Below are 17117 nucleotides of genomic sequence, written 5' to 3' on the forward strand. Positions count from 1 at the left end.
GGTCGAGAGCATTAATGCATTGACAAGGAGGCTTGAAATCCAAGATGTTTCTATGCAGAATGTATTTGGAGTTTCTTTGTAAATGCTTGAGAAAATAAGATTTAGTTTCGGAAATAGAAAAAAAAATATTCAAACTCCGCCTCGGGGATTTTGAGCTCTGTGCATTCATGTCTCAGGCAGTGCTGCCCTCCCAGTCCCTGATAAAGAGGAAGGACATCACAGAGTGTGGGGACAGGGCTGTGGGACAGGCCAATGGAAAATGGGAGGGGGTCAAACGGCATCCTATTGGGAATGAAGAGCTTCCCCCGGCACTCGTGCTACGGCAGCAAGGAAAACCACAGGCTATTGAAGTTTTGAGATACATCAGGATTATAAACAGCGTTAAAATTTGATCGAGGCCATTCAGGAGTGAAATGTTAAAGCAACCTTTCGCCTCCAAGAGTCGGGGAAATGTGGAATTGTCTCTCCTTTAAGGGGGAATACTAGGAATAATGTAATTTTCCAGGGTATCAAAACATACGGAGCTGAGGCGGATAAATGGAGTTGAGGGACATGTCAGTCATATCTAATCGAAAGGTGGAAGGGATTCAGGCGGCTGAACGTTCCAATCCTGTTCCTCTCTCCCTCCGACAGTCTGAGACCTTCCAATGAGATATTCAAGTGGGAGTTTCGGATCCCACGGTAAAGTGGAGCAGGGGAGTTCTCCCGGTGTCCTGGACAACATTCCTCTCTCAACCAACACCACCAAGGACGATTAACCCGTAATTCATCCAATTTCCTTTCTGTAGGGTCGTGCTGGGTGTAATATGACTCATTCATTTCCCTACAAAATGGCGATTACTGCAATTGCGAGAAATGAATTTCAGGTGCAGTCAGTTTCTAGGATGGGTTCAGACTCTATGTGAACGTCTCTTTTATTCATACAAAGTGCAGCACTGCCACCTGCTGACAGAATATCAGTTCCGAAGAAGAGCTTTGGAAACATAGAAAATAAGAGCTGGACAAAAACAGAATTACCTGGAAAAACTCAGCCGGTCTGGCAGCATCGGTGGAGAATAAATCAGTTAACGTTTCGAGTCCTCACGACCCTTCGGCAGAACTGAAGTATAGTTAGGAGAGAGGTGAAATATAAGCTGGTCTAAGGGGGGGGGGGGGGGGCGGGGGGAGAGAGAAGTTGAGGGTGGGGTGGTTGTGGGGACAAGCAAGCAGTGATAGGAGCAGATAATCAAAAGATGTCACAGACAAAAGGATCAAAGAGGTGTTGAAGGTGGTGATATTATCTAAGAAAAGTGCTAATTAAGAATGGAAGGCAGGATACTCAAGGTACAGCTCTAGTGGGGGTGGGGTGGAAAGACTAACAAAGTTTTAGTTTTAGATTTAAAAATAATGGAAATAGGTGGGAAAAGAAGAATCTATATAAATTATTGAGAAAAAAAAGGGGGAGGGGAGAGAAACGGGGTGGGGATGGGGGGAGGGGGAGTTTAAGATCTAAAGTTGTTGAATTCAATATTCAGCCCGGAAGGCTGTAAAGTGCCTAGTCGGAAGATGAGGTGCTGTTCCTCCAGTTTGCGTTTGTGAACTGGAACAATGCAGCAAGCCAAGGACAGACATGTGGGCAAGAGAACAGGGTGGAGTGTTAAAATGGCAAGCGACAGGGAGGTTTGGGTCTTTCTTGCGGACAGACCGCTGGTGTTCTGCAAAGCGGTCGCCCAGTTTGCGTTTGGTCTCTCCAATGTAGAGGAGACCGCATTGGAGCAACGAATGCAGTAGACTAAGTTAGGGGAAATGCAAGTGAAATGCTGCTTCACTTGAGAGGAGTGTTTGGGCCCTTGGACGGTGAGGAGAGAGGAAGTGAAGGGGCAGGTGTTGCCTCTTCTGCGTGGGCATGCGGAGGTGCCATAGGTGGGGGTTGAGGAGTAGGGGGTGATGGAGGAGTGGATTTATATAGATTCTTCTTTTCCCACCTATTTCCATTATTTTTAAATAATATATTAAAGAAAATAGAATAAAAAATTCCTGACATGTCCCTTCATGTGACAATGTCACATGAGTTGGGACATGTCCATAAGTTTTTTAAAAACTTTAATAAAATATTTTAAAACCTACATGTAACCTTATCCCGCCCGTGGATGAGGTTTCATGTTTTTTCTTGTTCCCACCGTGGCTTCTGGCCTGCCCGCCAGCCTTACGGTTGGACGGGCAGGTCCATTAATTAGTTTAATTACTCTGTCAATGGCCTCAATTTGCCATTGACAGTTCGGTGGACGCGCAGCTGATTTTGCCGAGCTCCCGCCTACCTGAAAATTTAAATGGGGCACGGTGAAGTTAAATGTGGCAGGTTTGTGATGATATGTGATAAGAAGCCACCATTGCGGCTGGCAGGTAAAACATTGTTTTTCCCTCCCGCTACCACACTTGGTGCAACTCTGGGACAATTCCGCCCATTGACTTTGAGAAAGCAACAGGGAACTCTAAGCTCCCAAGCTGCCGGGTAATTCAGAAAAGCACAAAGCTTGAACCTATTCCTTTTGTTTGCAGAGAATGGATCTCTATTTATGAAAATGTGTTGCTTTTAACAAGCATAAATGAGCCACATTATGAGCTTGATTGTTATCGTAATTTGGTCCTTAGAGTAGCTATTAACACATTCAGGATTGCTCAGTAAGTGCTGCCCAATCACGGAATCACGTCGGACAGTTTTGTAAGTGTGGGCTGGTTGAGTGCGGTCTGTACTCTGCCTATTCTGAGTAACCAAAGGAACAGGCTGTTTGATTCCATCAGCTAATCGCTGCGACATATATGGCATCCATAACTAGCTCACAGCAGCACTGCAGTTCATCTCTGACATCTCTTAGCTTGAATCAATGCATCAAAATTTGGAGCAAAATTATTGGGCTGAGGCTTGAACTGGGTAAACCCCTTGAAACGATGGAACGTTTTGTTCCAACCACTAACCCCGGAAGTGAATTCCACAGCCTCACCGTTCTGTGTAGAAAAGTTTCTCTTGATTCCTGTTCCAAATCTCACACATTTAATTTTGTACCTATGGCTCTTTGTGTTGACCGCTCACTGAAAATAGCCTGCTGCTGTCTACCCCATCCCATTTTCGCGTAGCTAGAATTTCATTACGCAATATTCTACAGGCTGAGTATCTGTTATCCGAAATCCTCGGGGCCAATCGCGTTTCGGATTTCAAATCATTTCGATTTTCGGGATGCCATATATCGGACTGGGCCTACTTGCATTACAATAGTCCAAGCCTAACTTGAATAAAATGGCTAGAAAAATAGATGTATCACTGAATATTAAATGCAGGCTACCTGTAATAGTACACGCCCATGGCACCGTCTGCAATTCAGCTTGTAGGAGAGGGTTTAGAGTGTCAATGTTCTCTCCTGGGAGGCATTCTTGAATAGTTTCCCCAGCTTCATTTGCCTCATCAACATTGGCTCTTCCTTCGTAAGTTTGCCTTCTGATTGACGTTATTTCTTGCTCACTTATAATTGCACGTTGTTCGAGTGCATCTATCAACCTGTCACACATATCCCCTATAGGCATTTTCTCTACTGGGTTCACTCATCAACACTGTATTTATCAAGTTGATCTTGATGTAACACCATTCCTACAATCTCCCTGTCAGTCGAAGAATGCACAGTGGCATCATTGTTAACGGTGTTAAACACTTCCTCAATATCCTCAGCCTCCAGTATATTCACACATTCCATTCATATACATCTTGAACAATCAAGGAGCTAGTTTACCAGAATTTTTTCCCTTGTTCAGATGAAAATCTTCAAAGTCTTTCTCAATATTATCGTTTCAATGAACACTGTTGGAGGCCAAACTTGTACCAGCGTTGGTCGGTGTCTTTATCAATAAGGCAACACACATTAGCAGAAGCATAGTTGGTGTCAGGGGGAGCTGGTGGCATAGTGGTATTGTCACAGGACTAATACTCTAGTCACCCAAGGCAATTGTCTGGGGACCCAGGTTTAAATCCCACCAAGGCAGATGGTGAAATTTGAGTACAATCATTGTGTGGAATTTAAAGTCTGATAATAACCATGAAACCATTGCTGATTGTTGTAAAAACCCATCTGGTTCACTAATGCCCTTTCAGAAAGCAAATCTGCTGTCCTCACCTGGCCTACATGTGACCCTGAACAAGGACATTAAATGCTGGTGCAATCAGTGATGCCTACATACATGAATAATTTTTAAAAGCCTGTAAACTCCTTTTAGAAGCCTTCCACCCCCCAGGCCTCTGTCATAGCGCCAAATATACTATTCAAGAAGGAGTCTTTATATTTACATTTCATGATCCGAAAATTACCTTGGTCCATTGACTGAGTTAATGACGTTACTTTGGGGGAAAAGTAAACAGCGAAAACATTGTTCTTCACCAAGAGTTCAGCAGGAGGATGTGCTTAACCATTGTCCAGGAGCAACATGATTTCCCAGCTACCCAACGTGCCTTTGGTACAAAGTGGTTGTGAAACCAATCAAAAAACAAGTCCCTGGTTACCCTCATTGGCAGAACAATGAACAGGTAATGTCCGATTACTCTTGAAGCATCTGGGACATTTGCTCTTCCCAATTAGAGACAATTTACATCAGCAGTCAGCCTGTCCTTAGCATCCTTAACACCTGTTGGTGCATTCTCCTCAGCCGCTGTTAGCATTTTCCTCGGGGTGTATCACCAGAACAGAGGCGCGTGTTGATCGCTAAAACAATTGGGGAGGGTGTGGTTACATGGGGCCAGAGAAAGCAGTCAAAGATGAGGCTGTGATGCAAGGATCAGTGGATGGGTGCAGAAGCCGGGAGGAGGCAACATTCAGTCACAGGCATTCAACGTTTTGAGAGGCACTGGTGGAAATTTCCCCACAGTCAGTCCACCTCTGAGTGACAGTTAGTAGCCCTGAATAAAACTACTCCGCAGGAACACGGGTCTAGCGTTTGACATCCTTTCCCTTTGCCCAGGATGCTTCATTTTTGTCACATCATTGTCCCCCTGGGAAGCTGATTTGTCAGTCAAACCCAACTCTCAGCTTCACATCGCAATGCTGGTTATAATCCAGCATCTTTTTGGTAATTGTCCCGGGTTACTAGCTCAAAATGACCTGACGTGGTTCCTCTTAATGTGGACCTGTGCTGAGATTTAGGTGAGAAAGGGATTCAGTGTCAGTGTGAAAGGCTGATGAGTCAGATGGAGTTCAGCGTCTGTGTGAACTGGGTCCAGAGGAGATAGTATACTTGGAGTAACTCGTGAGCTAATTTTGGATAAGCGGTATTTGCTGATAGTAGGAATGTCACTTTCTCTCTCCCATTTCTAAAAAACCTTAAATCTGATGACTCAAAAGCATAAAAGGGATTAAAATAGCTAATTATTTTCTGGGGGACAATCTCCAAGACACCAAGGAAATGCATCACCAATCTTCCACATTTGAATTTCCTGTTCATGCTTTTGTTTATTTATAGTTTCTTAGAACATACATACGAATTAGGAGCAGGAGTCGGCCACTCAGCCCTTCGAGCCTCCACCACCGTTCAATAAGATCGTGGCTGATCTGGTTGTAACCTCAACCTCATATTCCTGCCTACCCCCGATAACCTTTCACCTCTTTATTATTCAAGAATCTATCCAGCTCTGCCTCAAAAATATTCAAAGGCTCTGCTTCTACCGTCTTTTGATGAAGAGAGTTCCAAAAACACTAAGCCCTCTGAGAGAAAAAAAATTCTCCTTGTCTCTGTCTTAAATGGGTGACCCCTTGTTTTTAAACAGTGACCCCCGAGTTCTAGGTTCTCCCACAGGAGGAAACATCCTCTCCACATACACCCTGTCAAGACCCCTCAGGATCTTAAAGGTTTCAATAAGTCACCTCTTAATATCCTGAATTCCAGTGGATACAAGCCTAACCTCTCCGGCCTTTCCTCATAAGACAGCCCTCCCATTCCTGACATTAGTCTAGTAAATCTTCTCTGAAATGCTTCTAATGCTTTTACAACATTCGTTAAATAAGGAGACCAGCACTGTGCACAATACTCCAGATATGGTCTAACCAATGCTCTGTAAAACTGAAGCATAACCTCCCTACTTGTGTAATCATTTCCCCTCACAATAAATGACAACATTCTATTAGCTTTCCTAATTACCTGCTGTAACTGCATACTAACCTTTTGTGATCTATGCACTAGGACGCCCAGATCCCTCTGAAGCTCAGAGCTCTGCAATTTCTCACCATTTAGATAATAAGCTTTTTTTATTCTTCCTGCCAAAGTGAATAATTTCACATTTGCCCACACCATACTCCACTTGGCAGATCTTTGCCCACTTAACCTATCTATGTTACTTTGTAGCCTCATTACATCCTCTTCACAATTTACTTTCCTGCCTATCTTTGTCTCGTTAGCAAATTTACCATCCATTCCTTTGGTCCCTTCATCCAAGTCATTTATATAAATTGAGGCCCCAGTACTGATCTCTGTGGCACACCACTCATCACATCCTGCCAAGCAGAAAAAGGCCCATTTATGAAAACTCTCTGATTCCTGTTAGCTGGGCAATCTTCTATTCTTGCCAGTATGTTACACCCTACACCATGAGCTTTTATTTTCTTGCATAACCTTCGATGTGGCACTTTATCAAATGCCTTCTACAATCTAAGTACAGTACATCCACCGGTTCCCCTTTATCCACGGCACAGGTGACTCCTTCAAAAAACTCCAATAAATTGGATAAACATGATTTCCCTTTTTGCAAAACCATGTTGACTCTGTCTGATTGCCTTGAATTTTTCATAGTGCCCTGCTATAACATCTTTAGTGATAGCTTGTAACATTTCCCCCATGACAGATGCTAGGCTAACTGGCCTATGGTTTCCTGCTTTATCCTGAATACAGGAGTTATATTTACTATTTCCCAATCTACTGGAACCTTCCACGAATCTAGAGAATTTTGGAAAATTAAAACCAGTGCATCAACTATCTCACTAGCCACTTCCTTCAAGGTCAGACTGAAGTTCATCTGGACCTGGGGATTTGTCAGCCCGCAGCCCCAACAATTTGCTCAATACCACTTCCCTGGCGATTGTAATTTCCCCAAGTCCCTCCCTCCCTTCCATTTCCTGATTTACAACTATTTCCAGGATTTTACTTGTCTCCTGTATAGTGAAGACTGAAGCAAAATACCTGTTTAATTCACCGCCATCTCCCTACTTTCCATTATCAATTCCCCAGACTCATTCTCTACAGGACCAGCACTCACTTTATTAACACTTTTATTTAAATATATATAGAAATTCAAACTATCTGTCTTTATATTACTAGCTAGCTTTCCCTCATACTCTAATTTTCCCTCCTTATTAATCTTTTTGTCATTCTTTGCTGTTCTTTATATTCTTTCCTATCTCCTGACCTGCCACACGTCTTTGCGTAAGTATATGTTTCTATGTGAAGATGTTTCTTTATGTCATAAGTTACAAAACCTGTTTTCACGCAAGTGAAATGCTTTTGAGGATACGGCACTTTTGGATTTTGTACAAGTTTTGACACTGATTCAATGGGAGATAATGAATGAAGAGGTAAGACAACATTATTAATTTGCACGATGTTAGCCTAGTTAATAAGAACGCATATCCATAAGACCATAAGACCATAAGACATAGGAGCAGAAATTAGGCCATTCGGCCCATCGAGTTGCTCCATCATTCAATCATGGCTGATAAGTTTCTCAACACCATTCTCCCGCCTTCTCCCCGTAACCTTTGATCCCCTTACCAATCAAGAACCTATCTATCTCAGTCTTAAATACACTCAACGACCTGCCTCCACAGCCATCTGTGGCAATGAATTGCATAGATTCACCACTCTCTGGCTAAATAAGTTTCTCCTCATCTCTGTTCTAAAAGGTCTTCCCTTTACTATGAGGCTGTGTCCTCGGATTCTAGTCTCTCCTACTAATGGAAACATCTTCCCCACGTACACTCTATCCACGCCTTTCAGTATTCTGTAAGCTTCAATCAGATCCTCCCTCATCCTTCTAAACTCCATCGAATACAGACCCAGACTTCTCAAACATTCCTCGTTTGTTAAGTTTTTCATTCCTGGGATCGTTCTCGTGAACCTCCTCTGGACCCTCTCCAGTGCCAGAACATCCTTCCTGAGATACGGGGCCCAAAATTGCTCACAATATTCTAAATGTGGTCTGACCACATTTAAAGCCTCAGCAGCACATCCCAGCTTTTATATTTTAGTCGTCTCGAAATAAATGCCAACATTGCATTTGCCTTCCTAACTACCAACTTAACATGCAAGTTAACCTTAAGAGAATCCTGGGCTAGGACTCCCAAGTCCCTTTGCATTCCAGATTTCTGAATTCTCTCCCCATTTAGAAAATAGTCTATGCCTCTATTCTTCCTACCAAAGTGCATGTCCTCACACTTCCCCACGTTATATTCCATCTGCCACTTCTTAGCCCATTCTCCTAACCTGTCCAAATCCTTCTGCAGCCGCCTCGCCTCCTCAATACTACCTGTACCTCCACCTACTTTTGTATCATATGCAAACGTAGCCAGGATGCCCTCAGTTCCTTCATCTAGATCATTAATGTATTAAGTAAAAGCTGTGGTCCCAACACTGACCCCTGCTGAACTCCACTAGTTACTGGCCGCCATCCTGAGAAGGACCCGCTTCTCTCCCCCCTCTGCCTCCTGGCAGGAAGCCAATCTTCTATCCATGCTAGTACCTTTCCTCTAACACCATGGGCTCTTATCTTACTGAGCAGCCTCCTGTGCAGCACCTTGTCAAAGGCCTTCTGGAAGTCCAAGTAGATAACATCCATTGGCTCTCCTTTGTCTAACCTACTCGTTACCTCCTCAAAGAATTCTAACAGATTTGTCAGGCATGACCTCCCCTTGATGAAACCATGCTGACTTTGCCCTATTTTACCATGCACTTCCAAGTATTCTGAAATCTCATCCTTAATAACGGACTCTAAAATCTTACCCATGACCGAGGTCAGGCTAATCGGCCTGTAATTTTGCCTCACTCCCTTCTTAAACAACCCGGAAATGAACTGCTGAACCCATGATCACAAAAACTCCATTCCTGTAACATTGTCCAGCTTTGCCCAGGCTTCAGCCCGACTGACACACACAGCCATCATTCTGACTCCAGTCCTGACTATTCCAATGTTCTCATCGCCAGTAACCCGCCCACCTCCCAACGTAAACTTCAGTTCATCTGTAACTCTACCGCTTATATCCCATCTCTTGCCAAGTCCCTGTTACACATCATCCCCGTCCTCACTAGTCTACAGGGGAACGAAGCGAGTGGCCTGTCAGATCTTCAGTCAAACGGAATCTCTGTCTCTGCTTCCCGCCACACTTACAGACACTAGTCCTTGTATATGGGAGCTAATGGCAGCGGCCTTCCTTTGCCTATCTTATCTAAACCTGTCATAATATTGTCCACCTCTATTAGACCCACGACCTTCGCTCCGGGGAGAACAAGCCTAGCTTCTCCAACCTAACCTCAAAACCAGTGGGGGTTAACCCCAAGGGCCACCCAGCAATTCAAAGAGAAATTTGGGCGGCACAGAGGGGTGGGACCAGAAAGGAAGGGAGAAAAAAACCTCTTTTTGAAAAAAAATATAGAAGGAAACAAACTGAGTGAAGCGTTGACAATGCCTTGGGAACAGGCCGGGACTGTTTTGCAGTGAGGACGCCTGAGTTTTGGAGAGAGCAGAATGAGGGGTCAGCCTGAGAGGTGAGGGAGTGGCGCCACCAAATGGGGAATATCCATACTGCAGGCAGTATTCCTTCAGTGAGTTTGAGCGAGTCTGCCTCACACCCCATCACCCCAACAACCACACTGTGACTGCCAGTAAACTCCCTGCCGTGTCCCCATTAACATTATCCTGAACCCCAATTATCCCCGGTGCCCAAAATAACATTATCCTGAACCCCAATAACCCCTGCCCCCAATAACATTAATCTCAACCCCAATAACCCCCGTTCCCACTATCGTTACCCTGAACCCCTATAACTCCCCGTCCCAACTAACATTATCCTGAAACCCAATAACACCCCCCACCACGCCATCCCCACTAACATTATCCTGAACCCCAATAACTCCCCCACGCCGTCCGCACTAACATTATTCTGAACCCCAATAACCCCCGTCCCCAATAACATTACCCTGAACCCCAAAAACACCCCTGTCCCCACTAACATATTCCAGAGCCCCAACAATCACCCCTGTGTCACCACGAACATTATCCTGAATGCCAATAACCCCCACATAAACCCTAATATTGGACCTTCCTAATAATCTCCTCAGATCCTCCCCATGGCTTTAATAGCCTCTACTGGAGACAACAAACTACATCAAGAACAACAGAAAATGCTGGAAAATCTCAGCAAGCCTGGAAGAATCTGTGGAGAAACAGACAGAGTTAATGTTTCGAGTCCCTGTGATACTTCTTCAGAGCTTTATTTGGCTTTTAAAATAAACAACATTTTTGCGACTCCAAAAACCTCCTCATCAACCTTACCCCAACCACCAATTTCTGAATGGTGCTCCAAGTGGGAGAGTCTGGAGAAACCGCTAGTGCCTGATGAACTGACTAAGGCCCTTGAGTCCTTCGAGAAGAGTAAGACTCCCGGAAGTGACGGCTTATCGGCTGAGTTGTATTCGGCTTTATGGGACTGGATCGGCCCAGACCTACTAAAAGTATACGAGAGTATGCCGCTGGCCGGAAGCATGTCAGAATCCAGGAGGAAAGGCATCATCACCCTCATCTACAAGGACAAGGGGGAAAGGGAGGACATTATAAATTGGCGACTCATCTCACTGTTGAATGTGGACTATAAGATTCTATCCAAGGTCATCGCCAATTGGGTCAAGTCTGCTCTGGAGTTGGTGATTCACCCTGACCAGTCCTGGGCTGTGCACGGCAGGAAGACCTCTGACAGCCTTGCGCTGCTCAGTGATACGATTACCTATGTGCAGGACAGGGGTGTGGATACCTGACTCATCAGTCTGGATCAGGAGAAGGCCTTTGACAGAATATTGCACACCTACATGGTGGATATGCTCTCCAAAATGAGGTTTGGGGAGGGAATTCACAACTAGATCCAACTGCTCTACACTAACATCAGTAGCGCAGTCTCAAATCAATGGGTGGGAATCAGAAAGCTTTCCAACTAAATCTGGAGTCAGGCAGGGCTGCCTTCTCTCCCCTGTCCTGTTTGTGTGTTGCATAGCACCCATTTCTGAGTCCATCAGGAACGGTCTGGGCATGAGAGGAGTGACGATCCCAGGCAGTGGAGGCACTCAGTTCAAAGCTTCCCTGTAAATGGACGATGTCACCGTCTTCTGCTCGGGTCCGCTCTCCCTGCACAGACTGATAAACATCTGCGACCAGTTTGAACTGACCTCGGGAGCCAAGGTAGATCATGGGAAGAGTGAGGCCATTGTCTTTGGGAATTGGGCTGACTGATCCTTTGTCCCCTTCACTATCAGGTCAGATGGCCTGAAGGTGCTGGGAATATGGTTCGGAGGGACCGGGGCATCTGTTAGAAACTGGAAGGAGCGAGTGTCGATGGTGGAAAGAAAACTGGGCATATGGGAGCGACGCCCCCTCTCCATTGCGGGTAAGAACTTGGTCATCAGGTGTGAGACACACTCGCTATTGCTGCACGTTGCGCAGGTCTGGCCCAGTCCGGACTCCTGCGCGATGTCGATCACCCGAACCATCTTTCGCTTTATCTGCAGGTCGAAAATGGATCGTGTCTGCAGGGATGCGATGTACAAGCCTCTAGATAAGGGGGATAAAACGTGCCCAACATCGCCCTCATCCTGATCCTGGTGTGCGGCTGCATCAAGCTGTGTGTAGACCCTTGGTACGCAAACACCAAGTATCACTACGTGCTGAGGTTCTACCGGTCCCCAGTGTTGCAAAGGATGGGTCTGGCCACGCTGCCGCGGAATGCTCCAAGTAGTTGGACCGTGCCGTACCACCTGTCCCTCGTGGAATTATTTACACAGAGAAACACCTTTGACCTCAAGTCCATCAGGCAGTGGTCGGCACATAATGTTTTAGAGGCCCTGCGGGAAAAGGGGATGGTGGATCCTGTCGGATTGTTCCCTGAGCAAACTGTCAAAGTCATTTGGCAGAATGCCTCATTGCCAGACCTTTCCAACAAGCACCAAGATGCCTCCCTGTGAGATCCTTCCTACACGCCAGGAGTCTCACCCGCTCTGCACCTTGCCCTCGAGGTGGCTGTTGGGGGGGAAGAGACCGTTGTTCACATCTTTGTGGATTGTGCCTTTGCAAAGAAGGTCTGGAGAGAGATGCAGTGTTTTTTTATTGTGGTTCATCCCGAGCAGTGCTGTGACACAGGACTCTGTGCTCTATGGGCTATTCCCAGGGACACACACCGAGACAAACACCAACTGCATCTGGAGGATCATCAACTCGGTGAAAGACGCTCTTTGGTCTGCACGAAGCCTGTTGGTCTTCCAGTGCAAAGAGTTGTCCCCGACCGAGTGTTGCAGACTGGCACATTCCAAGGTCAAGGACTATGAGCTGAGAGACACACTAAAGCTTGGAGCAGCCGCCGCAAAGGACCAATGGGGAAAAGTCACTGTCTAAGACCTTTCTGTCAGAGTGAACCGAGAGACTGGGAATTTTATAGACCCCTCGTGCTGTACGGCTCACATTGAATGTATGCAGTGAATACTAAAGTGATTGTATTGAAGCAGCTCGTGATCCATGTCTAAAAGTTGAATTTGATTGCACTTTTTGTGATGGCGATTTAGAAATGCTTTGTAATGTTCTTCCAGATATTTTACGATTAAAGTATATTTGTCCAAAAAAGAGGTGGTTCTCCCAGGACGAGGTCAGCCCATTGCACTTCGAGTGTGCTGACACCTTCGATGTCCCCAAATGCAGGATTCTCCACTGTAAAATTTGTGGTAGCGGGGAGACTGCGTTCGCGCTCTCCCCTGATTAACTAATTAGTGTCAGAATTTACTGTAACATATTTGTTAACCAACAGAGACCGCTGTTGAATATACTACAAAGTACTCGAAAAATTAACACATACAGTGGGTAGTAGGCATGTATGTGGAGAAGCAAACAGTGTTAAAGTTTCCAGATCCAAGATCGTCAACATCCGCAGTGTTTTTTATATTTTAATGTTTACATTTGAGGGCGCTCTGCACTCAATGCATTTATCATGATTTCCTCTCTGCTTGTGTACTAACGTTCATCCGCCAGCAGAGGGTGGCATAAGCAAGAGAAACGGTTTTGAGGAAGAGGCGCTTTTTAAATTCAAAAGCAAAAATCTGCGGACGCTGGAAATCCGAAACAAGAACAAAAATACCTGGAAAAACTCAGCTGGTCTGACTGCATCTGCGGAGAGGAATACAGTTAACCTTTCTAATCCGTATGACTCTTCATCAGAACAGAATTTGAGGAAGAGACGCTTTTTAAATTCATTCACCCAGAAACAAATGATTCTCCCATTGCAGCAGCGAAATGCTTCTAAAATGACTTTAGGCTTTTAACTCCCAATGCCAAATCGGCTCCTGAAATGACATTTTTCATTTTTCTTTTATTATTTATCCAATTCCCTTTTGAGCAGCATCTGGTTCACAGAATGTGAGGGGGCAAGATAATGTCATTGTCGGTCTACACAGGCTGAACACGTCAGGATCAACGGCAGAAGAGCTAAAGCATCCCCAAAAGATATTGGGCGACTGGTGCAGAATCAGGTTCAACTTCTGTCTTCATCAATTAGAGTTCATGTCATTTTGACAACAGCCTACAGAATCCATGCCCACATATCGGTCCTTGGCCTGCTGCAATGTTCTGGTGAAGCTCAACGCAAACTGGTGGAACAGCACCTGATCTTCCGATTAGGCACTTTACAACCTTCCGGGCTTAACATTGAGTTCAACAACTTCAGGGCATGACCTCTCTCCCCCATCCTCAGCCCCTTTCCGATCCCCCTTTTTTCTAATAATTTGTAAATTTTTAAAATATATTTTTTTAAATATATTTTTCTTTTCCCACCTATTTCCATTAATTTTAAATGCATTCCCATCCATTGTTTTATCCCCACCTTTTAGCCAATTTCGATCCCTTCCCCCACCCCACACCCACTTGGGCCATTTGTCACTTCCACGTCTTGCTTTCTACCCTTAATATCGCCATTAGCACATTCCTTAGCTAACATCACCACTCTCAACACCCTTTTGTCCTTTTGTCTATGACATCTTTGGCAATCTCTTCTTTGCCTCCACCTATCAGTGGCCCTCTATCCAGCTTCACCTGTCCCACCCCCCTCAACCAGCTTATATTTCACCTCATGTCTATTCTTCTTTATGATGAAGAATCATACGGACTCGACTCTTCAACTGTATTCCTCTCCGCAGATGCTGTCAGATCTGCTGAATTTTTCCAGCTATTTTTGTTTTTGTTACAGAACCCATAGAGCAATTCATCAGCAGGTGCAGAGAAAAGGGTACGTTCTGTGATTTTTCAAATGCAGAGCCAGCAGGCAGAATTGTTGAGTTGGCGAGCACATCCACTCCCATGGAAGGATTCCAGGAAGATATGTTAGACAAGCCAAAAAGGTGTTGCATTGAAGAGCGACTGAAGAAGATGGATGTAATTATGAAACGATCCTCACAGTTTGATGAAACTTACAGGTCCAAAGTACAACCCAGTTGGTCACACACTCACTAGGACTCTCAAACCTAGCAGGACATGTGGAAGGAGTGGCCTTTTGCATACACCAAGGAAATGCCCAGCTTTTCATCGATTCTGTAAGGCATGTGGCAGAAAGTGCCATTGGCAGATGCTGTGCACACGAGCAAAGGCTGATGCAGCTACAAAGAGCCGTGCGCTGATCCAAACAAACTGCACGTAACAGATACTTTTCAGCAATGAGGATGGCCAGCTGGTATCCCACCAGAAACATATACACAAAGCGACTGACAAACCAGTGTAAGTACAGTCAATCATCCAGAGTGACACAGATGTTCTACATCATGGGGACTAAAGGCCCAGGACCTCTAGGTCTACCATCACACCATGACCTCACCCTAGCAACAATCCATGGAATCAATCATGCCTCACAAGGCATATCAAACTCAGAAACTACGCCTATCACCTCAATTCATGAATTAAAATCGAAATATCCAGGATGTTTAGACATAATTGTCAATTTCAAAGGGGCTGCAACATTACGCTTGCAGGAGAATGCAAGTCTGTCAATTGATCCGGTACATTTTGTGCAAAACAAATGCTTGCAGCTACAAGAAGAAATGGTGAAAGGTGACACTACAGAAACTGTGCAAAACGGATGGCCTGATTCAACTCAGTATCTCCACAAGCACATAAGATCATTTTGGCCATATTGGTACAAGTCCAGCACCTCCTGGGGAGTCATTTTTAAAGGCAGGCAGGTCAGCATACTGGAATCTTTACGACATGATATTAGTTTGATCTAATGGCCTAGCTGAATGAATGATTTGCACAGTGAAATCCCTAATTCTCAAATATAGATAGGCCAAACAAAATCTGTCCATTGCAATGTTACATCCAAGATTGACAGCTTTAAGTGGAATTATTCTATCACCGGCAGAGCTGATGTTTGGCAGACCAGTGCATATCAATTTACGGGAATGGTGTGGGAGAAAAGATCAAAATAGGCTAAAAGGTGGGGATAAAACAATGAATGGAAATACATTTTAAATTAATAATAATGGGCAGGAAAAAATGTATGTTTATACATTAAAATTTAAAATTAGATATTTTGAAAACAGGGGATTGAAAATGAGCAAGGATGAAGGAGAGAGTTCATGATCTGAAGTTGTTGAACTAAATGTTAAGTCCAGCAGTCTGTAAAGTGTCTAATCAGAAGATGAGGTGCTATTCCTCAACTTTGCGTTGAGCTTCACTGGAACATTGCAGCAGGCCAATAATGGACATGTGGGCATGAGAGTGGGATGGTGTGTTGAAATGGCAAGGGACAGGAAGGTCTGGGCCATGCCTGCAGACAGACCAAATGTGTTCCTCCAAGCGGTCACCCAGCCTGCTTCACTTGAAAGGAGTATTTGGGCCCTTGGACGGAAAGGTGGGGGGCAAGTAAAGGGGCAGGCATTGCACCTTCTGTGATTGCATGGGAAGGTTGAATGGGAGGGGGTTGAGCTGTTGGGGGTGATGGAGGATTGGACCAAGGTGTCCCAGAGGGAACAGTCCCTACGGAATGCTGACAGGGTGTGGGGGGTGGAGGGAGGATGTGTTTGGTGGTGGCATCATGCTGGAGCTGGCGGAAATGGCAGAATTTTTAAATCCTCTCTGCACCCTCCCTAGTTCCTCTATCCTTTTTAATAATCAATTGACCACAGCCACATGCAGTACTGTGAGTATGATCTAACCAAAGTTTGAAATAAATTTAGCTAACTTCCCCAATTTTCAATTTGATTCCTTCATAAAGAAGCCCTCCTGCTTGATTTGTTTCTCTTCAGCCTTTCCCTCCCCAGTATTGACTGACTGACTGACTGTTTATTCTCACAGACACACGCACACAGATGCATATACGCGCGCGGACACACACACACATGCACACACACCCACACACGTATGCACACATGCACATATAAAGACACATGTCATCCATTTATAAATTGTGTTTCTGATTCTGAAGTTCAAACCATTAATGCGAATTATCAACTGCAGTGGGCCCAGTAATGATCCTTGTCAAACACTATTTCTCACTTTTTGCCACTCTGAATAACTAACCTCTGCTTTCTACCTGCTAGCAATCCATTCTTCCTTTCTCCCCTGACTCCATATTTTCTAACTTTATTCGGTAGCCTATTGCAAGAGGCATTGTCAAAGGCATTTTGAAAATCCAGGTAACTTGCATCTACTACATTACCATTGTCTACTGTCTCTGTTACCTCCTCCAAAAAATTCATAACTTTGGTCACGAAAGATTTTCCCTTTTGAAATCTACGCAATGATTCGTTTTTTTTGTTAGAAGTTCTTCCTCTCTCTAGTAGGGATTACATTATTTCTTCTAGCACCAACATTAAGCTGA

This window comes from Cetorhinus maximus, chromosome 21, assembly GCF_964194155.1.
Source record: "Cetorhinus maximus chromosome 21, sCetMax3.hap1.1, whole genome shotgun sequence".
NCBI classification, from domain to species: Eukaryota; Metazoa; Chordata; class Chondrichthyes; order Lamniformes; family Cetorhinidae; genus Cetorhinus; species Cetorhinus maximus.